Source organism: Drosophila sulfurigaster, chromosome 3 (assembly GCF_023558435.1).
Source record: "Drosophila sulfurigaster albostrigata strain 15112-1811.04 chromosome 3, ASM2355843v2, whole genome shotgun sequence".
NCBI lineage: Eukaryota > Metazoa > Arthropoda > Insecta > Diptera > Drosophilidae > Drosophila > Drosophila sulfurigaster.
Window position 1 is genome coordinate 19,649,457 of NC_084883.1, and position 25,717 is coordinate 19,675,173.

General features: G+C 36.0%; 1 protein-coding gene and 1 long non-coding RNA gene across 2 annotated transcripts in view; one reads left to right on the forward strand and one right to left on the reverse strand.

The window, feature by feature from the left end:
* The window catches only part of LOC133846103 (uncharacterized), a 62,435-nt gene that overhangs the window by 24,725 nt on the left and 11,993 nt on the right, over nucleotides 1–25,717 (reverse strand).
* Nucleotides 1,636–9,106, forward strand: LOC133846104 (uncharacterized). The gene is made up of 3 exons (XR_009894839.1): nucleotides 1,636–1,920; nucleotides 8,369–8,788; nucleotides 8,844–9,106. It is a non-coding gene; the product is annotated as an uncharacterized LOC133846104 (long non-coding RNA).

The window sequence follows — 25,717 nt, forward strand, 5'->3', positions numbered from 1 at the left end:
ACAAAAACCTATAAACAAAATATAAAACGAAAATAAGACAAATCTTCAAGGACGTATGCAAGGTAAACATATGCGAGAGACAAAAGCAAAGCAAAGCACAAGACTGAAAGAGAGATAAAAGACAACAAAGCAAAGCAAAGCAGGCGGGGGAGTGACACGCAGGGGGGTGACAGGGAGACGAAGACGTTGGGAAAGTGGCCGGAGAGTCAGGCGAAATAAAAGTAAAGCAAAAAGGCAAAAGCAAAGCAGCAGCAAATAAGTAAAAGTAGAAGAGGAAAAACAACAACAACAATAAAAACAACGACGATAAATGATGACGACGACGACGATGGCAAAGAAAACGCGACCTGTTTGATGTGCAACACACACACACACAAACACATACTGAAACACACTTGCGCAAAGGAGATGTGAAAAGCAAGTGTAGGAAAAACTTGTTTCAAGCCAAGCAACAGGAATACGTTAAGTTACATGACGTCTGTTGCCCCTCTCGCTCCCACACACACACGCAGAAATGTAGGTGAGTGTGCCCAGGCGGCAATAACATAAAATTTAATCAAAAAGCATCGTTTGAAAATGCGCCAAACGTCAAGGAAACGAAGCAACGAAAAAACGCGAGAAACAGGAATATGTAAGACGCGAGAGCGAGAGGCAAAGACGTGTGTGATAACAGCGCCTAGACACACATGTGTGTGTGTGTGTGCTCAACAATGCGCGTGTGTGTGTGTAACCTAGATTTCCAGACATAAATTATGCAAGCGAAACTCCAGACGCAGCAAAGGAGCAATAGATGAAGCAACAACAAAGGTGAGCTTCAAATAGGATCGAGAGCGGGAAAGAGTCAGCAGAAGAACGAGAGCGAGCAGGAGAGAGAAAGAGAGAGAGCGAGTCCAGACCTTGACCTTGTCTGCGTCGTAAATTGCGCGTCGGCTGCGTGTATTATTAACCTTGAAAACTGCAGGAGGCGTGGCCGTCGCCACATCTAAGACCCGAAACAAGGACCGACCGAAGAGAGCGAAACGTGTTTGGCTCCGAAAAACAGGTTCGCTTCTCAGATAGCCCCCGACTTCTAATGGTCTCGAGTGCAGTCTAAGATGTACACTGTGTAACAGTGAATTTGAGTTGCTTATCGCTTCATATGCTGAAACGTTAGCGAATAGCAACACAAAGCAGAAGTAAGAATTACACAAATGTTAAGTTTAAGACATCTAAATTAAAATTAAGCTATTCGTAAATAGCAGAGGAAAAAATAAAAAATAAGACTTTAAGGAAGAAGGAGGGCGTAACATTTACGAATGAGCACATAAAGAGGAAATGTTAATGGGATGTTGGTTTAATTTTGCTTTTAATTATGCTTGCGAATTTACTGAATTCAATACACAAAAGCATAGCATATAAAACATTTACGACTGAAAGAGATGTAAATTTTAGAGTCACCTGCAAAATTATAAATAAAACCACTTTTAAAACAGCTAAATACAACATCCCAATTTAACTTTAATTGAATTAAGGGATCACAAAAAGGGATAATTCAAAACATATTTACTAGATTTAATTATATTATAATTATATCAATTATTAATTATTTTTCTGCTAAACACTAAACAATTAAATATATAAAACGTTAGCAAATAACGTCAAAAAAATGAATTGAATAGTTGAAACGAACAGTTTATTCTAATTGCAAGCAAAGTTCTAGAGAAATCGAGTCTGTTGCGCAGTGTAATTTCACATGGGAATAAAAAAGGTATTGCAGCAGGTTGACTGCTACCTGCCGCAACCTGTTGCAACCACAAGCCGAAAACTGTGGCACAACCACCAAAGAACAACACAAAAAAAGACAAACTAGAAATAAAAGAAACAAAATTGAAAGTCATTTTTTTGGAAAGCGATCGCAATCAAGAGCAAAACACGCGGAAGGTAAGCGGCTTGAAAAGTCAATGTGCCTCACCTCGCCTCGATCTAAGTACTCGCTCAACACGATTCTACCTAGAACATAGAACGTAGCTCGGTTTTCGGTTTTTCGGTCTCGGTTTCGGTTAATTGTCATGGGAGCCGCACTTTATACAACTTCAATTTTTATTTCTATTATTTTTATTCGTTTTCTTAATTCCACGCACTTGCACAACGAATGTGTCGCTATAATTTGCGGCCTAAACCAAAACCAAAAAAAAAAAAGAAAAAAAATTAAATTGATGTATGTTTGTATATAATTCTCAAGGTCTAATGAGTTTGTTGCCGCGCCACCATTGAATATAATGAGCTATGGGGGCCTATACAAGAATTATAAAGCATCATTGTAATAAATGAAGAAATGAATTAAATTCTAGTTTCCAGTCGCGTCGAGTTAATGATCATTGTGAAAAATCTTTAGGAACTCTAAACGCACAAGTTCAAGGCCTTAAACTAGGCAAATTTTGAAAATTATCTTTTGCAAATTGATTTTGCTTAGTTTCTGATGTTGTTTTGTTTTTGTTTTTCTTTTGCAAAAGAGTAAAACGCTTTCATGTGATTAATTAGTGTTAATTATATGTCGTCTATATCCATCTTTCTGCAGCACATTTTGCAACCTTAAAAACGAATTTCGTCAAACACTTATACAATCTATTTTTGCTTGTAAAACGATTACATAAACTTTATGAACTTTTCGTTTGGGTTTGAGGTTTTTGTTGCTATACGATACGGGTTCGGGACGGGACGGAACGGAATGGAACGAGACGGGTCGGGATAGGACGGGTTTAAGATGAGCTCATTGTTGGCTTCGGGGGGCAAAACACCGAAAATAATTATTGAAATATAATGGGGGTATCTATATATTGTGCCGATGTGCCTGCCTTGGTATGTGCCTAAGCTCATCATCAGCAGGTTTACTACAAACCGATTGGTTCACTGATAAGCTTAGAGAGGTGGCGAGATTTTTAATGATAATCTAAATTCGATAGCGCGAGAAATATGGCATAAAGTCGTTAAGCAAAGGGAGGTATTCTATTATATGTTTTCTATTCATTTAGCGATGATCGAATCAAGTAAGAATATACCTAATAAGTAAGTAGAGATCAATAAACTTATTGAATACACAATAAAAATAGGTCTATATCTTAATAATGGAAATAGTTCATTAAATATTAATCATAAGAAACGTTCAGATGGATGGATGGATCACTTAAAAAATTAAGGTAGAAAACTCATGAATATATAAAGAAATACCTGCTGTAAAGTTCATATGTTATATTCACAGATAATACCTATGCGGTGATAAGGACCGATAGTGGATACTATTTGGGATAAACACACAAATGGAAAGTCAACTTTATCCAATATTTTATAGATACATAAGTAGAAATAACTTTATTTTCATTGCTTCAGAATGTTAAGTGAAGCACTTTGAAAACACTTTCATATATTAAAGATTAAACAAATAGGTAACAAATTTATATCATCCTTCCTAAATATTTGATTTATTTTTGCAGATAACTTAATTCATCTACAATAACTATGTCTATAAACAAAAACTCGCAAATCTTTATTAATTTAGCTCAACAAGAAGTTTATTAGCTTGATAAACACAGATTTCACAACAATTGCAACCAATAAAAGCTTGTGTGATATGAGAAATTCTTTTTTTTTATTAAATTCAAGACTAATTTCCAGCTTGTAATAATTAATGACAGAAGTGCCTTGTTTTTGGGGGCATGTTGCATGTGGAGAGAGATCGGGGTGGCAAGACCTCAATAAGAAATAGAATGTGAACATAAAACAAACAAGCAGGCAACACACACTAGAGATTTTTTAATTGAATTTCGGTTTGTTTGGGGCGCAACGCTGGTCGTGCAACGCATCGATGCTGGGGCCAACACACACACACACACACAGAGTGCTAATAAGTTGATTATAAAATAATAATTACAGAAGCAGAAAAAAAATAAGCAAGGCAAGTAAAGCAAAAATATAAAGAAGAAAAGAAAAAGAAAAATAACGAGAAAGTCGTTGCACGCTGATTAGCTTTGTGGTGTGGCGGCTGCAACAACAGCAGCAGCAGCAGCTTTAACTGTTGCTCAAGTTGCAAGCTGAAAGCTTTGACTATGTTGGCACAGCTGCTAGCTGCTGGCTGCTGGCTGATTAAGCTGCCACCGCCTGTGGCACGTACGCAAAAGTGTTAATTGCAAATGACCAGAAGAGACAGCAACAGCAGCAGCAGCAGCAGCTAAAAGGGGGAGCTAAAAGGGGAGAGCAACCCCGTTACGCTGCTGTTGATTGAAATGTGGCTTAGGAGGCTGCAAGCGCAGGCGCCATAACGAGATGCAAGTGGCAGACAAAGCAGAGGGAAGCCAGTGTTGTGTTGTCTGTGCGTGTAATCGATGATCACAGCGAAATAAACAGCAATTGGATTATAGTTAGAGAAGGGGCTGACAAGGGGGGAGCTACTACAAAAAGAGAGAGTGCGCCACACGCAGACAACAACGACAGAGACTGCGACTGCGACAGCGACGTCAACGTCAATGAACCGGTTTGCGCAAAGGGTCGAATGGTCGAACGGACGACGCATACGCGTCAGCAATAATTAATCAATCAATAATTGAGGCAAGCCGTAAGCAGCAGGAGAGCGAGAGAGAGAGAGAGAGAGCGGCACACACTCTTTACACATGTTGTCTGTGGCTAATGAGAGGCAGAAAACAAAATGGCCGTTCACATTAGCCGGACACATCCGGTGATCGGTTGGGTCACAAGTGTTGAGCGAGAGTGCGGCGCCCTCTGCACTCTAGCGCTCTCACTCTCACTCATATGGCGGCCCAAGTCTCCACTCTGCACTCTCCAACATGCAGCGGTGGGGAGAGGAGGGAGACAGGTGTAGAGACGTTATCCAAAAAAAAGTTCAGCATGCAGAATAATAAATTTGTTTGCCGAAAATTGAACGTAACGAGGAGAACGAGAAGGAGAAGCAAAGCGAGCGCAACTTACTTTCTTTGACTTTCTTTTGATCGCACTTTTAGCATTTGCTATTGCTGCTTCTTCCCTTTTTTTGTGTTGTTTTGTTATTGCTTTTGTTGCACTTGTTGTTGTGGTTGTATATTCTGCTTTTGCTTGCACTTTTTTTGTGTTTGGTATTTTTCGCGCGACCGCGACGACAAACTACGAAACGAAGGCGACGACGAACGCAAGAGGAAGAAGGCACACGAAGAAGAAGAAGAGGCAGCGCACACAGAAGACAGAAGACAGGTACAACACACGTACGTTGCGACTGTGCATTAAAATCGAACTGAACTGAAAACCAAAGAAGAGCAAGAGCAAAAAAATTCCAAAACCCAACTTATTTCTTTTTTTTCGTATCGTTTCGTTTCGTATCGTTTCTGTTCGTCGGCCGACAACGAAGACTTTCAACGGCAACGACGACGGCGACGACGACGACACACGTTTACGCTGGCGACGTCGACGTCGTTGGTTAACGCCGCCGGCGGAGCGGCAACAGCAGCTTAGCGTGGCCCGTTCGTTCAGCTTGGCTTGACTTTCGCAGACGGCGAGCGAGAGCGAGCGAGAAGAAACATGCATGAGCCGAAGTCTTACTGTGTGTGTGTATGAGCACAGGTAGGGTGTGAATGTGTGTGTCCCTTAGGTAAGCGACGATATGGAAGAAAAAGAAAATGTGTCCAACTTTGCGAACAGGTAGACCGATGGCTCAGCTCTTGTTGTTGTTGCTGGCGACGGCGTCATCGTCATCGTCGTTGCCGGTGCCGCGTTGTTGCCGATGCCGGTGGCAGCGACTGAGACGGCGGCGTCGTCGCAACACGCTGACTTCGTTTTTGCGGCTTAAACAACAAATACACACAACACTCTCTCAGAGAGAGAGCGCAGAAGAGAGGGAGAAAGAGCCGATATCAGCATTGGGGTGCTTCACTACTTGAAACCAAATCTCTAAATACTGAGATTAGCAGATCGTGTTGCACCAAGCAATGGTGTGATAATAAAAGAATAAACAAATTCAGTTGGAAAACTAAGAACGTGTAAAAAAATAAATAAATGTGTTATATTATATACATATATTATAAATAAATATAAATGTATTTGAATATTTTAAAGCTAATGATAATTTAAGTATGAGAAAAGTAAATAAAAATAATTTAAATGTAAATAAATTTGAATTTACTTATAGTTTTAATTTAATCGGAATTTTAAAACATCAACTTTTGTTAATAAATTGTTTTGTAATAATTATAATTTATTGTAAATTTAAAACAAAAAAATTTGGATTGGAATAATTTTGTATTGAATGCTGCCTTAAAATGTATACCTGCTTCATGCTTATATCTTTCATTAAAAAATTTCAAAACGAGCTAATGCTTTGTTCTTTTTTTTAGAAAATTTAATTGATTAATGGATCTCTTCTAAAAAATTTCAATATTTAATAACTCTTGGTACTCTGTTTCTGTAAATTTTGGGCTACTTATTTAATATTTAAAAATATATAATATATTTCGAAGTATTTGTATAAGAAAACCTTTTGTTGTTTATTTTGATGTGATCAAATTTTAAATGAACTTCAATTTCCGTCAAGTTTTAATTTTTCTATGATCGAATTGAGTCACCCCAATGCTCATGCACAGGTAAAATAAAGGTTTTATGCATATGGGGGCAAATGCACAACAAGCACACAAACGAAACATATATAAATGTGTACCTATCTGTATATGCTTATAGATATATCCAGGCATTTGCCATAAGCAACAGACAACAAGAAAGCATACGTCATATATATACAATATGCAGAGAGAAACAGACATACGTCGAGTGAAATTATATGTGGAAAAAAACAAGGCAACAATTTTTGCGCGTGAGTAATTTGTTGCCGATGGAACTACAACAGCAACAACAACAGCAACATTGACGTTGCAAGTTGAGCAGTCATCGCTTAGGTGTTGTTGCTGTCGTCTCTTATGAGGCTTCCGCTGCAGGTAGAGCTCTAATACACACACTCACAGATACAGATACCAGCAGATTATGTGTGAGTGTTCGACTGGCTTTGGTAATTATCGGTTTTCGATGCCATATGCGGAATTGAGCACAACAACATGCAACTGCATAAGCAACAACAACATCAGCCACAGCAATAACAACAACTATCAAGAGTTTATCGTTTAGTGTGCAGCAGCCCTAAGCCCATTTAGCAATAAATACTACACCGAGGGGAAAGCTAGCAGAGGGGAAAGAGCAGAGGTCTTTACATGGGTGTTGGGTGTTCATTTTCACAAAGTTGCTAAGTAGACACAAAATGTTGCCGCCAACACACGCCACAACACCGCCTGAGCTTCAGCTCAGCTGAGCTACAAAACTCACGAGTCTTTCGACATTTTTCGCCACTCACGAGTCATGATTGTTGCTGTTATTGTTGTTCTTTATTCTTATTTTTTTTTATTTTTGTATTTTATTCAGCCATACATTGCTGCATGGCGAGAGTACTAACTCAATTAGCACATCGTGTAAACTGTTTGGTTTTCTTGTCGTTGTTGCAAGACTGCCATTCGCTAGTGATGACAGCGTGACACGAGCAAACGCTTAAGAATAATCGGGAAAAGCAAAAGAGATCTCGTTGAAAAATTATCTATGTATATTTTAAGCCAAACATATGGCGTTTTTATTAAGCCAGGCTACAAGGTTCACTAAACATAACAATTTCTGAAACTTTATCTTATTTAGTGTACCTTCAAATTTTTAATAGCAAAACCTCCTAAAATAAGGGCTTTACCCTTATATCAATGGTTATCAATATATGGTTATCAATATATTCGATAACTTTCTTGGTTAAGCCGCTCCGATAGTAATTTTTATCACATGAAAAGGTTTTCGTTTTATGTGTTATCTTTTTACTATATATTTAAATTCTGAATTCTAGAATAAGGTTTTTAAGAAGAAGCCTAAAACGAAAAACTTCTATCCAAAAGATATTTTTAAATGATTGCTTAAATTCTGAATTCTAAAAAGTTTCTTAAGATGTCTAATACGAAAAATTAATAACAATATTAGACTCCATAAAATAAGATCTTTTTTTATTTTATTATATTAAATCTAGTATTTAATACTACATTTAATAGAGTATTGGCTGTTGGGGCCTTCGACTCAAAACTAAATAAAGATATATCAAATGAATTTAATAATAGTTTCAAATAAATACAGCCGAAATTCCCAAAGTTAACAAATCATATATACCTCCATCTGCACAACTATATTTTTATTTATAATTACTTTTAATCTATCGATATATCGACTCACATGACTCTCATCTCTAACACCGCAAAATCAGTCAGCAGTTGTTGGAGCTGTTTGGTTTCTTTTCATTTTTATTTAGTTTTATTTATTTTTTTTTTTTTTTTGGTAGTCAAATGCAAATACTGGCACAGAGAAAGAGAACACACGAAAAGTACACGAAGTAATACATGTGTTCAGGAGCTGAGACAACAACAAGAACAACAAATGCAGCAAACGGCATCGATTGGCTCAGTGAGTTCCAGGAAACTGGCCAAAACTGACCAAACGATGACGACGACGACGACGACGACGATCCGTTCTCCCCCTAAACGAAACGACAATCGTGCAAACCCAAACAGAACAACAACAAAAAACGAAAATAAAATTAAGATCAGCTCACCTGAGCGAGGCGCACAAAATACCCGAGTATTATATCGAACAATAAAATGAGGCAAGTGGCAAGTGGCCAAAGGGGCACGTAACCAAAGCAGGGCAACAACAACAACAGCAATGGCAACGGCACGCCCATTGCCCAGTCCCAGAGAGAACAGTGAGCACAGTGAATGCCTGCCAACAGGTAATCTTTATATATTGTATTCCTATAGGGAGTGTTTCGTTGCCCAGTCGAACAGGAGGTTGCACATCCGAAGGGGTATTAGGGGAGAGGGGCGGAGGAGAAGCTCGAACCAATTCAACTCAAAACTCTGATCGGCGGCATCACTCAGTCAACTGCTTTCGTTTTTTCGCGTTTTTGTTGCGCTCCCTGTTTAAAATACCCTAGAAACGTGACAACTATAATAAAGGGTAGTCACAGTTAGAGAATAAATACATATTCATAAAAAAAACATTTCATATTAAACTCAAATTTAACAAAGTAAAAAAGAAAACAATTTATGTAAGTATTATATTAGAATCATTCAAAATATTTCGTAATACAAAGTTAATTCATCTTTTGAGTTATTCAGCTCAAAATTCATTGAAACTATGAACTACAATTTTTATAAATACTTTTCCTTTTCGTATATTATTATTTTCAAAATTTTGTTAGCATTTCATTTATGATCTAAATTTTTTGTAAATACTTTTTCTTTTATGAATCGCATATTATATTCCTCATATTTTGTTTACTAAAATATATTATCTTGATCCTTTTTCTATTTTAAACATGTTCATTTGTAAAATCTCTTTTCCAATTACATATTTATAATATATCGAATATCATCATCCAAATACCAGACCTTTCAGTTTTTTACTATCAAAGCCATCTCAAATTCGCGTCTCTTTCAGTTGCAGGGTATCCCACTCGTCGACTAGACCAAATGTCATAATTCTGATATTTTATTATTGACACGAAATTCAAGTCCGATCAACATTTTTGCATTGTGATTCAGTTTGCATTTTTTTGCTGGGCATTTCTCAAAATTGTATTCACAACATCCACACCGAAATGTGCAAGTATGTGGGAATATATATAATATATATGTACTATATGGTATATACTTTTATATTGATACAATCTGTGGGCACCGCAGTGAAACTTACGATTTTACTTTCTTGCACTGCTGCAATTTTTGTTATTGTGATTTTGGTTGGCTCTTGGCTCAGTTTTTTTGTTCATTTTTTGGGCGTTTTACATTGTCACGACTTTTGCTTACCTGAAAGAGAAAGATAGAAAGAGAGCAAATGTGAATTGAGGTCATTAGTAAAAGGTTTATGCTAAAATGTGCAATGGAAAATAACTTAACATATCTATATACAACAATTTTCAACTTAAGAACTATTTGCTGTAAAGAGTTTCTTTATAAAACATGATAAAATTGCAAATTACACAAAGAATTGTTCAATCAATCAATGAATCCTATTATTTTCAGATTAAAATGAAATATATAAAGATATGTGACAATATTCATCATCAAATATAGTTATTGCTGATCAATAAGGAATCATAGACAATATATTTTTGAAGACGTTTGGAAAGCTTTTGAAAACACTTTCAAAGGGTTTTTACATTCTTCAATCTAAAATTGACTTTATTTAAAAACTTGCAAATGGTTACCAAGGTTTCTCTAATAAAAAAAAGATTCCTTTGATGCGTTTCATTTACCACCCCAACTTTGCAAATCAAATATTGTCGACCTCCCACTTAATTTACAATTTTCTTTAGCAATTTTCAATCACAATCAATAAACAAAGGGGTTCAATAAAAAATTACACAGGACACATCAAAGGCATGATCTGGAACGTTTGGTTCATCAGAAACTTGTGGATTAAATACAGAAAATGTCGAAGAAGAAAAAACTGAAGCAGCAGCAGCAGATGAAGAAGATGGAAACTAATTTTGAGTAAGAAACGCAGCCTCGACTCGCCTCAAAAGCAATTTTTAATTACAACTGAACTGAAATTTATGTGCAAACTTGGTCAAAAAAAAAAAAAAAAAAAAGAAGAAGACAGAGAAAGGAGCAAAAAAAATGCGAAGAGAAGGAATCTGTGCAAAGGAAATCGACATGCAGATTAAAAGGAAGTTGCATACAACACACAGCACACAGGACGCGGACGTGGCAAGTCCTCAAAAAAAAACGAAATGAATAGAAAGAAATGAAAAAAAATTCGATTATCTGCGAGAGGAAAACTGTAATTAAATCTATGGGGTTTTGCCACAGAGCACCAAACGCTGGCCCCCAAAGAAAATGTGAAAATGCAAGAGAGAAAAGCACAAAAAAATGGAAGAAAAAACGAATGCAACGAAATCACGTAAAGCAAACTAATACCGCAACAAGGCGTGCGGATTGCAGGCAAAGGATAAGGTTGAGGAGCTGCTCCTAAAGCTTCAGTTTCGAGTCCTGAATCCAGAATATATATAGCCAGCTACAGATGTGAGTTGTGAGTTGTGAGCCTGCGCAGAAGAGTAACTCAGGAGTATGTTTTTTCTACCCCTTCCTTCTAAGTTCGTTCTTGGTCTTTAGTGGCAGGGATTAACAGTGAGCCAAATGGCATGAGCTTAGGCCAGCATAGAGAAGCGAGTAGAGAGCAGAGAAGAGACGTCGTCGTCGTCCAGTGTGTTGCCCCATTGAAAGCATGAGCCAAAAGAAGAGGCTTCATTAGCATAGCAGCAAAATGGGGGATTGGGCAGGCAGGCAGCGGGCAAAAAAAAATGGTCTAAAGAGGGTACGAGTGTTGGGTTGCGGGCGGCTTTATATAGTTGCCACGCCTCCTGCATGCCATGGATACAGTTGCGGGCAAATGAACAAACGCCAAGAAGAATGCTGCGAAAAAAAGCGAGTCGAGAGAGTGGAGTGTGGCAAAAGACAGCGCAGTGCAGCAGGCAGAGTGGAGAGTGGAGAATGGAGAGTGGAATGGAGTTTTGTGCCACAGGGGAGGCGGCAGCAGTGACGGCAACGGCAACGGCATCGCAAGATGCCAACTAACTCAGACTCCCAGCTGCCACCTGAGCAACGATGTTGCAAGCCTGGCAGCCATTCGGTATGACGCACACAGGACGCAGCTTTGACTGCCGGAAATGAACATTGGAGTTGGCTGCCGCATGCCGCATGCTGCCAATGTTGCCTCTGCTGCGGGTTGCTCGGCAACTAAATAACGTCGTCGTTGCCCCACCAAACACACAAAAGAAATTAATTTCATTTTTTTTCTATCATTCTTTCCCTGTCGTTGTGTTTTGTTTCACTATTCCTCCCTCCACCTTCTCCTTATCCCTCCTCCTCCTTCACCCACCTGCTTCTTTCATTTTTCTTCTATTTTTTTTGCTATAGCCACTCGATGTTTTGTCTTGCTCAGAGTTTTTCTCAATTTTTTGTTGTTTTGTTGCTGTTGTGCAGCTAAACCAAACATTGATTGTCAGCTGGGCGCATCCAGTGCACCTTCTATATCTCCTAGACATATCCCACACACACATATACACACTGGAGACATCAACTGCTGACTCTCTGACTGTATCATGATGATTTTGATCATAATGATGATGCTGCTATTCCGGCCTTAGCAACACAATAGCTTGGCAAAAAAAAAAATGTAAAATACAAATACAAAATAAGTGGATAGTTTAGTTTTTAGCATACTTCTAAAGCCGTACTTTCCTTTCGGACTACAACTTTAACGGATTACACTTTTCTTTTGAGTAAAAGCGAATCGTTGAATAAATAGTCCGATCATTGCTCTATTTACTGAGCGCTTTTCCATATTATCTGCAGCTTTATTTAAATCTATTCTTGGTGAAAGCAAAAATAGTTTTTATAATGTAACTTTACAAACTAAATTTTTGATCTAACATATTAAATATCATCTTTAATGTAGTACATTTAATGGTAACAATAGCTAAAGGTTTCATAGTTACAATAGAAAATATTTTTGAATGTAATATCGTGAATTTATTTATATAGAAATAGTTGAAAAATGTAATCAACTATAAAGGAATTTAGAATCTAGAAACTTAGGAGAAAACAAAAGCAAAAAATGTTAAAGTAAAATTACTTCAATAGCAAATAAATATTAAAAAAAAAAATAAATAAATCGCTGTAATCTTAGTATTAATAGCAAATATATTGGTATAAAGTAGTCCTCAAATTAGCATTAAGTACTATGGAACTTGAAGTAGAAAAATAAGAATGTGTTAGAATTTGGTTAAAAAAAAGAGATTAATACAAAGTTTTAAAGCGATTTAAAAATTTAATACCTGTTCATTTTTTTTAAGTAAATAGTCTAACAAAATTAAAAGTCTATGTTAGTAGTTTTTTAATCTTTTCACAGAAAATTTAAAAAATTTACATAACATTTTTGTACTCTAAAGAGTTGTACTCAAAGTTTTACTTTTAAATAATATATTCTGTAATAATCAAATTTAAATAGTATTTTCATAGCTATTTTTAGCAGTTTCTCTCTCTGGGTTAGAGCATATGAATAAAATTCTAAAAACAAGGCAGTTGTTCTACGGGGCGTATGCGCAACCTAGAAACATCATGGATGCTGCAGCTTCAAAAAAAAAAATTGGCTGGGCACGGAAGTAAATGAAGATTCTCCGGCTATAAAGTGTCTCCACAGTGCAACAGCAGCAACGACAACAACAACAACAATGGCAACAACTGAGCAACGTTTGAGTTACGGAAATGAAACGTCAGAGTCGTGTTTGTGTGTGTGTGCGGGCTCAAGAGTATCACAGTTAGGAGTCGAGTCACACACAACTGAAGCGCAGCTGCAGCCATTTGAGCAATTGGGCGTTGTTGCCTAGCATAGAAAAAGAAGACGACGGGCAGGCAAGTGGAAGTGGAAGTAGTAGATGTAGTAAAAGTAGTAGAAGTAGCAGAAGTAGTGGAAATAGTAGAAAAAAACAGCAACAGCAACAGAAACAGAAACAGAGCTCTTGGCAGACGTCCCATGTTTGTGAATGATGTTTAGGTTAAATGGCGAAGCGTAGACCACGCACACAAAGCTCTCGCACTCTCTCTATCTCTCTCTCGCTCTATCACTCTCTGCTGTAACACAGCTGGTGCACATCGCTCTGTCTCGTTCCTCGCAAAGCAAAAAAATAAAAACGAAAACAAAGCTCAGACATTGTGGACTTTGGCTTTGGGTTGAAGCTTCCTGCTACGTGACCATCAGAAGGCTGCCCAATCTCCTTTTGCATATGCATGCAGGTGTCCGCCACTCTGCATATGTATACGTGTTTATGTCTGTGTGTGTGTGTGTGTGTGTGTGTGTGTGTGTGTGTGCAATTTACTAACTGCTTTTACGCGCGTTCGCGCTCAGCTTTACAAAAACCGCAACATTTGTCGCCGTTGCTTTTGCGCTCATCTATTTTTTTTTTCTTTCGTTTTTTTTTTCTGGTTTTCTATTTTTCTGTGTGTGTGTGTGTGTGCTGTTTACACAATTACAAATACAGCGCTGACGTTGACGTCGCTGCCACTGAGACTGGTGTTTGCTGCCGCTTGCATTTTAATTAAAAATTCTTCAAAAATTTGCTTTGTGTTTGCGCTTTAGCTCTACCAATAATATCCTTCAAGCTACTCTGCTCTGCTCGCCACCTAAAAGTAGACCACATATTTTTAATTTAACTGCAGCTGCAGCTCCTCACTTTCCCTCCGCCCTATGCCAGGATAACCAGGATAAAGCAGCAGTTTACTAAATACAACAAATTCGGTGACTGAGCACAAAGTTTTGCAATGCATCTGATTAAATCTGAAAGCTTTTAAAACTGCTAATAAACAGAACTCTGAATGGTCTCCAAGTTTTTAACTAGACAATATATGAAATTGCATTTCAAGCATGAACTATGACTCAACATTTCCACAACGTACTTAACTATAAAGAAGTTATTGAGAGATTTAAAGGAGTTTAGAAAACTTAAAGAATTTAGTGCCAAAAAAGAAAAGCAACAAATTATTATTAAATGACTTTTTATTTATAAAGCTACTATATCTTATCGAGGGGAATATAAAGTTAAATATAAAATAAGAAGATCTAATGAATTTGAAGAATAATCTAATGAAAGTACCATAGTGAATTTTAGTTAATTTATAATTTAAAGATTGAAGTAAATCTCAACTAACAACGCAATTTCAACAATTGGCTGTTGTTACTGAGATAGCACACACAATAAAATGTTTTTTAGAATCAACAAAGTATCTTAAAGATAATTTAATTTAATTTACAATTTAAAAATTATGAAAAGTCTTAAGAAACGAAGCTAATTCTTAAGAAGCTCGTTGCTTACAATATTGTAAAAGAAACTCCCACAAAAAATAGATAGCAGATGCGTTAAAATGATTTAACGTTATTCCTTTCAGTTTCTTCGCGCCCCCTTTCAAAAGAGCTTAAAGAGCTGCTAAACTGTTGCAACAAAAAAGAAACGTCACGTTTGAACTTGAGAATGTTTTTTTTTTTTTTTTGTGTTATGTTTTGTAGAGTAATAAAAGAAGGCGCTTGCGATGAATGAAATGAAATGAAAAACTTAAAGAAGCAACCAAAACGTACCAGCAAAAACAACAACAACAGCAACACGACAACAACAGCGAGAAGAATGAGAGCAAGAACAAGAACAACTAGAAAGCTGCACCATAAAACGTCGTCGCGTAGGTAAGGAAAAGCAGCAAATAAAAGAAGACGTCGCGTCGACGTCTCTGTCGCTGTCGCCGCTGCTGCTGCCGTCACCGTCGCAGCTGCTGCACATTGAGGAAGTTTGAATTATCAAAATACTCAACACACATACTAACACACGCACACAGCACAGCACAAGCACAAGCAGCAGAGTAAGTGAGAAACATATGAGAACGAAGAGTAAGCAGCTGACTGACGAAAATAGTAAGAAGGCGCGATAGGATAACCAAAGCAAAAATGGCAAAAATTTCGAGTCGAGTATGTGCTTGTGTATGCGTGTGTGTGTTTGTGTGTTCGTTTGTGTGCGCCTCTGAAAATCAGCCGCTAAAGCGGCCGGCATTTTTATTATTATTATATGTGTTATGTTATGTGTATTTCGCTTTGCGCCTCGTTCGCTTTTTGAACTCTGCTTTTACGTTTATTTACATTGCGCGACGTCGACGTCGACGACGAAGCGTCTGCTGCGACTGCCTCAGCTGCTGTCGCAGTCAGCGTCGCAGTTTCCGTCTCGGTCGCTGTTTTTGCTATTTTATTACTCGGTCGCTCGGTCACATGAGCGAGTTTTTCGCGTCTTTCGCTTTACTTTACTTTTATATTACGTTACGCTATGGCTACGTTAAGGTTACGTTACGTCTGGCCGGCTGCTCTATCTTTGATTTTTGTTTCTTTTGCTTTTGTTTTCTTGTCTTTTATTTTCGTTATCCCCCCCTTCCATCCACCCACGATACGCTCATCTTTTTACAGCTATTTTTATTGCTGTAGGTCGACTTCGTCGCCGTCGCTGTTGCCTTGTGATTCGCTTTCGTTTTCATAATTTTTCCATTGCCTAGTTATAGGGGGAGAGAGGGAGAGCTGATGCCTTAAAATTTTTTAATTAATTTATAGTAAATATTTTTTGTTCGTTCAAATTAATTCGTGCGCACAATTTGGCGATGCAAATGAAGCCGCTGTTTACACACAACACAACAGCGAAAAAGGTTGTTGTTCATTGCAAAAGTACCCACAAAAAAGGGCTTAAAACTTTGGGACACAAAGCACAAACGTTGCTAGGCACAAACTGCCCAAAGGTATAAGTAAAAAAAATAACGTAATTCTACAACAAGAATCACAATTTTAGAAAACTGCAATTGAGTTTGCTCGACTTAGAGTTACTCATTAGTATACCTCTTTTTTTGCATAATAAGTTTCTAGGATTATGTAAAAATGTTATAAAACATTAGGAACAAAACATATAGGAAAACTGCCAGATATATCATCCCAATTAGTAATATAAATAATTACATTTAAAACGAAAATAATAAATTATATATTATAATAAAGGAGGAAAAAGTTTCCAACTTTACATCATAAAGTTTGGTTTCGTTAAAAATTATAAAAATATGTTAAGTCCGGGATCAACCTTTTTGGTGTCCTCAACTCTTAAAGTAGCTCTTATTTATTCCATCTCAAATTCATACTAAAATTCTTGAAAATCTTTCATTTCTACCGCTTCATTTTGTGCCGCTTTCTTAATCTTTTGCCTTTTCCCGTATGATAATGTAAAATCAATTTACAGCAACTTCAGCCACTCCGTTTGCTCCTTTTCTTTGATTTCTGCTCCGCAAATAAAATTCCTTATGCTTATTCACGCTTAATTTTCGTTAATTATGCTTTGTGAAATCGACCTTTAACGTTTTTGTGAGAAAGCGCCAACGCATCTTAATGCACTTACTTTCCATACAATATTTCAGTTGTAATTGGATGAAAATCGCTTAAGTTTTAACTATTGTTAACCTTACCCTCGGGGTATAAGCCCTACACCTCAGTCATCTCTATCCTAAAGCATAGACAACGTTCTTTCGTATTGCTGTATTGATGAGTGTCTACACTCCAAAATATCCTCTCAATCCTCCCCGTCCGTCCGCATTGCACACAATGCTATATAATTACATAAAAAGTCAGCAGCTTTGGAGCCAAAAAGGAGCAAACGAAGCGCCAAATGGACGAGAAAAAAATCCGTCCTTTTAATTTCTCTACAACAGCGCAGAGCAAAACGTAAAAAAAAAGGGGTGAAGGTGAAGGCGGTGGCAGTGAGTGGGGAATGAGTGGGTGGTGAAGTGGGTTGTGCTAGGAGAGGGAAATTTGAAACAGAGCGAGAAAAATGCGCCCAACGCCCACACACAACTACTAAATAACCGATTCTTTTCTTTTTTCTCGGCGTTTTTTTCGGTTTTTTTCTGGTATTTTTTGGTACGTTTCAACTCATCAGCAGTTTTTTTTTTTTTTTTTTTTGGTATTCGTAGTCGTTGTCGATTTGGCTTTTGGGTGGCGCTTTGGCTTTTTGGGTGGATTTTTATTTCTCAACTAATCTCATACCTCGGGCACTCCTCGGTAGACGTCGCCCCCTGTCTCATCCTCCCAATGGAGGCACTCCCAATGATTTCGTGAAAATTTCTTTCTATTTTTTCTACTTTTTTTTTTCTTTGTTGCCTCATTTAAAATGTTGTTGTTGCCTTGGCACAGCAAAAAAAAAAAAAGATATAGATTACATTTGTGTTGTTCTCAGCTCCCTAAAAATGTATATAGCCGCCTGTGCCTGAAGTATATGTATATAACAAATATGTAAGTCTGTTTGTGTAGAGAGCAAAGAAAAAAAAGGTTTGCGCCCCATTTTCGCCTTGCTTCATTTAGCGCAGCTGCCCCCAATGTCTGCCCCCTCAATTGTCTGCCTTCCTCTGGCTAGCCGTTGTCTTGTTTAAGGCAAACCAAACCAGTTCAGTTCAGTTCAGTTCAGACCAGACCAGAGACCCACAAAACTGTTCCCAACTAACTATTGTCAACTCTCAACTATATGTCAGCTGTGTGTGCTTCACTGCAACTGTGTGTATTTCTTGATATTTCCAATATTTGTTGCCAAATATTGTTTGGAGAAAGTTTACAGTCTCCAGTTCCACTTCCAAAGCATAACTATAGATGGTTTTTGCGACAAATCAGTATTTAGGTAGAGCTCATAAGAGAGTTAAAATAGATTTTAAATTTTAAAAAAATTGCAAGAATTGTACAATGATAGTAAAAACTTTTAAACATATTTTCAGACTGCAAACTTTAAAAATATGTTTTAAAGTTTTTACTATCACTGTACATTTTTGCAATTCTTTTTGGTCGGACAAGCAAATATTATTGATATTTTATATTAATTCTCAATATATTTCTTAAAAGCTCTTCGTTTTCTATATCCTTAAGTGTTGCTAGCTATAGCAATAGATTTGGTAAACTTAAATATTCCAAAATTTACACTTTATTTAAATTTGGTTTACATATTGTGAGACATTTACATTTATTTTTAAATCCTATTATCACTATCACAAAAATCAAATATTATTATTTATCGTTATATATTTTTTATTGTATTTATTTTTAGAGCCCGAAATTTAAGTTTTACTGTAACCTCTTAACAATAATAATCTTAATAATAGATACATTTAAATAGAAAACATTTTCATTACAAGTCGTATATTTTAAATTAAATTAAATAAAGGTAAAACCAAATAAAAAGTTAAGAAGCTTTCGACTTTAACAAGTTACAAGTTACAAGTCACTCATTGGAAACTATATGTAGAAAGGTATTAAAACACATGAACAATAAGAAACAATTTTTCAAATTACTCCAGAAGACACAATTTTTATATTAGATTAAATAAAGGTACAACCAAATATAAGGATAAGAAACTTTCGCCTTTAAGAAATTGCAATGAAAATACTAAAACATCACTTAAACAATAAAATAAACCACTTACTGTAAACTATCTATGAGATGCTATTGATTAAACCAATTAGCAGCAGCTTAAACTCAAATTCCCCACAACAAAAAAGACTTTAAGTTCAGGGCTCGTGGAATCGTGGAAAACTCGTCGAATTGAAAAACTTTACATGATTAGATCTCGGACAGCAAAAAAAAAAAAGAAGAAGAAAAATCTGTAGCGGGTAAACTCAACTCATTGAAGAGATGCTCTCATGATAAACCCAAATGCTATTGAATAAATCCCAGCAAGTTTACAAAACTTCAAGAATGTTGCTCAACTGTGTGTGTGTGTGAGCGGGTGTTTGTCTATCAATATATACGTGTGTGTGTGTGTGTGTGTGTGCGTTGTCGCTTTTGAAGCTGAGCTGCCTCTGCCTGCCACCTCACAGCATTTGAGCAACTGTGATTGATGTTGCTGGACGCATGTCCTGCCCCCCATACTTCAGCTACCAGCTACTGCGTCACCTCCGCCCACCTCCCAAAAAAAAAAAAAAAAAAGTCGATCGATTAAAGGCAAAACCGAAGCAAAGAAACTAACGAAGAAAAAAACCTTTACAGCAACAACAACCAGCTATACAAAAAAAAATATTAAGAAAACCTACCCTTAAAAACACTACGCATACCAAGAGATTGCGAGACAAGGGGCAGGGAAAAGGGGGCTTCTTGGGTAGGCAGGGTTGGCCAAAGGAAGGCAGAAAAAAAAAATAAAAAACAAATAAAAGAAAAATGCTGCCCAGTTGTTTTACATTTCTTGTGATTTTCTTAAATAAATTTGCCTGCCACTCTCGCCTCCTCATCCGCTGGCCATGATGACCCAAGGCAGGGGTGGAGGGTGGCGAGTGGCGGGGTGTCATGGGGGATGGCGTCGCATCAACCCCCAAGCAACTCATTTAAGCACTAAAAAGAAATTAAGAAGTAGCCGCCGTTTGCTGTGCAAATGAATGCAAAGGAAAAGTAAGAAAAACTCAAATGAAAAGTAAAATAAAAACCAAACGCGAAGGCAACACACACACACACACACAAATAAATAAAGAAAAAAACAAATTGAAAAATATAAAAATCACAGCCTCGGAAATACCCTGATTACGCTATCTGTATAAGCTGGGCGAGAGAGCAAGTGTAAGTGTGCGGGTTTATGTATGCAAGTGTGTGTGTGTGTGTGTGTGTGTGTGAGTGTGAGTGTGCTGAAGTGTAAGCCGCCCTCAGCTCAACTACTGCATACACTGAGAAAAAAACAACAGCATAATTAAAAAATTCAATTAAAAATTTCTGATGCTAAAATAAAAAGTTTACATTTTGTTGTTCCAATATTTGATTTATTCATTTTTTAACATAAGTGAAACTGAATTAACGTATACAAAAAACAAAACAGAGAAATTTGATCTCTTTTACATATTTAGAAAGATAAATAAAACTTAAAGAAAACAATGTGAAATCATAATATAAAAAAAATTTTCAGAGAAAAGCATAAAGAAAAAAATTTAGTATTTGATTTAAAGTTTCTCAAAATATAATATAATATATATTTAAAAAAAAAATATTAAAATATTTGTAATGAAAAGGTTAGGTTAGGTTAAGACCAATATTTAATTTATTTATTTTTCAACATATGTTAAATGAGCTTGAATTAATAAATAAAGAAAGTACAAAACAATTTGATCTGTTTTGCTTAGACAAATAATTGAAAGTTAAAGAAAACAATGAAAAAACATGATATAAAAAAAAAAGAGAAAAGGATAAAGAAAAATTAATCTAGAATTTGATTTAAAGTTTCTCAAAATATATTCGAATCAATATAAATATAATTTATTTACATTGCAAACTTTATATTTAATACAATATATTTTTTGGCTAAAAAGTCGATTTCATTTCAGATTGATTGCACATTGTGAGAAGTTCATTTCCATCAAGTTTTTTACTCTCATCATGTAGTTTTTAAATCCTTATAAAACGCATTCACAAATTTTTCTCTGTGTACGCACAACACGAGCTGAAGGGCGCTCGAGCAAACGGGGCGAACAATTTCAGTTTCAGTTCCATTTCCATTCCACAAACACACACACAAATACAGCTCAATAGGCCTTGTGATAAGCGCCTCATCTTCCCTCCCTCCACCTAACCACGACACTGGACGCTACCGTTAGCTGGTTAACGCCGCGAGAAAGGGGAAGCAGGACAGGGACAGAGACAGAGGGAAGGGTAGAGGGGGTCACAATGCACCCGCACTGGGCGTCCGCTGTTTGGGACTTGATAACCCGCTATTGTATACACAAAAGCTATAGAGAAAAAAACAACCGGCGCATAATCGTTGTCGTCTCTCGACCGCCCGCCCGACCTAGCCACGCCCCCCCTTTAGGCTATGACACTGCTTGATTTTCTTACTCAACTGCAATAGTTGGAGCGGACTCGCTAGCTTCTGATGCTGATGCTGCACACAAAGTTGTGGCCTCTGTAGAAACCCCAGATCCGACCCCAAAGCGAACGACCCAAGCGACAGACCTGACGGAGCAAAGCTGAGCAGAGCAGAACAGGCTCGTTCATGTCAATTCATGTCAGCTCAGACAAAACCGATTTTGCTCTGAGACTTCGACTCAACTCGACGCGGCATTTCAAAAGCCATTGGCTTTTGTTTTTATATCGCTCTCGTTTTATTTTTTTTTTATTTCTTGCTGAAGCTGTTGCTGTTGGCGATCATTTGATTTGGTTTCGCGATTTGCATACCCCGTAAACCGCAATCAATGGGGTAAATTGAGGATTCTCAACAGCAAAAGAAAGAGTTTCGCATTGCAGTTGACATTACAAGTTGGTATATTAAAAATTTGCTAACTATGAAATACTCCGAATATTAAATATTCTTAAAATGCTTCTAATAAAGCAAAGTAGTGCAGTTATTATAAAATAAACACCATATAGCAAAGAAATTACTATATGAAGATCTTTAAAGATGGTTTACATTTTCAATAAAAAATAAATTAATAAATAAAATTGCTTTATGATGTATGTAAGTGATGAAGTGTATTAATAAATATCGAACACTAGCCTAAAGGCACTGAGGCTTCTGGCTCTGCATATATATAGAATTATAGAATTCTAAGCTACAATTAATAAATAATAATAATATTAATGGTAATCTATTTAAACCTCTCAACATCTTTGAAATCAGTATAATTGAACCCACATTAAATAAATTTTTATATTTTATTTATTATAATAAATGTAGTATTAAATACTAAATCAAATTTACAGAGAAGAGAGTGCTGGTTACTGAGGCCTTCGACTCGAAATATATTTATATATCATATATGTACCTAAAAGTCTAGTAAATCTCATATTTTGATGACTTTCTCTCAGCCATTTCAAATTTTTTTAATTAGGATTTCTATCTACCTTGTCATCTACCTTTTTAAGGAGAACTATCTTTAAAAATATATAGCTGAATAAATTGCCTAAATATTTGATTTTTTTTTTTTTGTTAGATCATAACACTATCTAGGATGTCTTTCCTTATTCAATCCCAAATTTTAAATACAACCAACTTTATTCTTAAAGATGTTGAAAATGTTGAAAAGTTAAAAAGACGGTAAATCCATTTCTAATTCCTTAAATATAAATAGTCTGAATATTTCCAAGAATCTCATACTTTGTAGAGTTTTCCTTAGTGATTTCCCAACCTTATCGAGGATATCTTTGAAGCACATCTGACCGCACAACTTTGTGCTGCTAACTTGTTTTTTTTTTTTTTGTTCATATACAGTGAGACCTCACTTTGTTAGTTGGCTTGAGAAGTTTTCGCTGGGGCAGCTGTTGCCGCCACTTGGTAAACTTTGCTCGCTTCTTGATGTGCTAACTTTATTTTCTTTTACATCTCCTTCTTCCCCCCATCCATACATCATGCGAACGTTGTGCAACACTGCACTTTGAAAAATATCGATTAACTTTGCAGGCTAGCAGAGAGGCAGAGGCAGAGGCAGAGGCAACATCATCAGTTCCAAGTACTAAAATGCACTTTGCAATTGGCATGCGATGAATGCCTGAAGGATGCACTCGACCGGAAATGCTTCACAGCTGTTGTTGTTGTTGTTGTTGTTGGGAGAAAACCCCCCGAACACAAAGCGAATCGAGAAGAAAAACAAAAGCAGCGTCAAAGGAAAATGAAAACTTGAGCGTTGCTTTTGGTCAGCTTGAGCTTGAGCTTCTAAAAGCGGGAAATCAGCGGAAAATGCATTGCCAAATTGTGAAAACTATCCAAAATCAATTTACTGTGAACTTTTAATGCTAATTTTGTTTATGTTTATTGTTTTTTATTCCAAGAATTTGTATGTTAATATTGAATTTATATCGAAAGTTTCATTTCAAAAGTTATGTGCCGAGCTAAACAAGTTGATGAACTATTTTCAATCAAACTTTGGTAAGGAAAATTCACTTTAATCATAATTTTTTAAGTAACTGATTTATACAGAAAATTTCCTTTGTTTCACTTCTTTCTAAAATTAAGTTGAATCTTAGAAGATTTCAAGGGTTTCAATTATTAGATCAAATTACTTTTTTGAGATATTCCAAAGCCTCATTGATAGAAATTTGCCAAAACTTCAATAAAGTAAAGTGAAGCCGTCTGATCTGTGCATTTTCTCTAAGTTTTGTATTGCAAAAAAACCCTTTTTCGATTTGTTTTTCTTTTTCTAACGACGTTTTTAGCATGTTGCAAAACTTTTTGAAAAGCTCACACACACTTTTATACAGCAGAAGTTAGGTTTTAGTGCCTTAGTGGTCATAACTTTCACATTATGACACCAACAAAAAAAAAAATAGGGGAAAAAAAACAAGTTCACAACAGGCGACGCCAACTCAATTGATAGATATTGGGAAAAACCTTCAGAGAAACATATACAAATACACGAATACAAATACACTAAGTAACTTTTGGGTGTGCCAAACCAACACGACAACAAAAAAAAGAGGAAAAATTTGCTCAGTTCCATTGGCTTTTCACGTTTTTTAAGCTTTTCTTTTTATTTTTTTTTTGCCGTTATTATGTCTCAGTTTTGTTTCTGATGGTCGCTAATTGCGAGCAAGCAGCTCAGAGAATGCCTGTTACAACGAGCAAGAGAAGGAAAGCAACACTAAGGTTGTTAAGGGTGTGGTGAGAAGAAGAAGAAGAGTATATAGGTGTGCGAGTGTGTGTGTGTGTGTTAGTGTGCTTGTGCCTAATTAATGGCATTATTTGATGGCACATTGTGGGTCGAAAGCCAAGCCCATTGAAAGGTGCGTAAAGCTAATTTCGAAAAAGAAAGTCGAAAAAGTGTAAGTAAAAGTTGAACTTGAAAAAGCGCCTGCAGGTAGGCAACGGTTTTTATTAAGTTTCCACTGATTTATTCGCTTTATCGCAAACACTTTTTAAGAACAGTTTAAAAGTACATTTTATTAGGAATTTTTCACAATTTTTCAGAGCAAGAAACTTTTAAGTTTAAGTATTCCTTTTTCTAATTTTCCACAATTAATTTAGAGTTCCTTAATTAACCTTATAAAGACAGTTTCTTTTTTAGAAATAAAGTTTATTTTTGAATTAGATTATTTAAGTTGGGTTTTTGAAAATTTGTAATATAAAATACAATTCAAATGTAGAACTACCTATTAAAATTTCGCTTTATTTCGAAAATAATATAAACATATATTTAAAAAAAAAAAATAAAATAAATACACAATTTCCTGAATTTACTTTGATTCGTCTACATCAATGAATATAAAGCAAAAGCAAATAATGAAAAGGATAAAGAGGACAATAAATCTTTAGAAAATAATGAATTTCCTATATTTTTCTAAAATCTTATTTTCATTCCACAGAAAATTTTATTTTAAATGATTATCATATCATTTTTAAGTATATTCTCATATACTTTTTTCAATATTTTCATTCCCCATCAAGTTTTGTTTTAAGTGATAACTGTAGTGCGACATACCTTATGCAAATTTCGAAAATTGTAATCCTTGTTGGCACAGGATCTTAAATAATCGCAGTAGTTTTTGGTTGTTATTTTTATTTATTTGTCGTATTATTATATCGCAGTATTGTAGTAACGAATTATTTTTTTTTAGTGATTTGTAGTAGATTTGACAAATTGTAGTAGACGACGTGACGGAATCAATTGCATACAATAATAATATATTTGACTCTTTTGATATTTATATATAATTATATGTATTATTTGTATGTGTAAAGGATTGTGTGAGAGCCAAAACACAGCAAAATGAATGGATACAAATATTTTGCTGATTTTATTTTCCTTTTCTTTTTCAATTGTTGTCAAATTAATTAATAATTATAACAACAGCACACGCACAAGAGAGCAAAAAGGACGCAATCGTTGCGATTTAGTTATGAATAATGAGTATAAGTTATGTGAGTGAGTGAGACAGAGAGAGAGCGATAGTATTGTGGAAGAGATATGGAAGCAAAATGTTTTGTTCGTTTCTTTTTAATGTTTTTTTTTATCAACACGTGGCTTTTGCTTTTCACAAGATTTATTTTATTTTTTTTTATTTTTTATATGTCGTTTTATTTTGTTGTTATTGCTGCGCAAAAGAAGGGAAATTGAA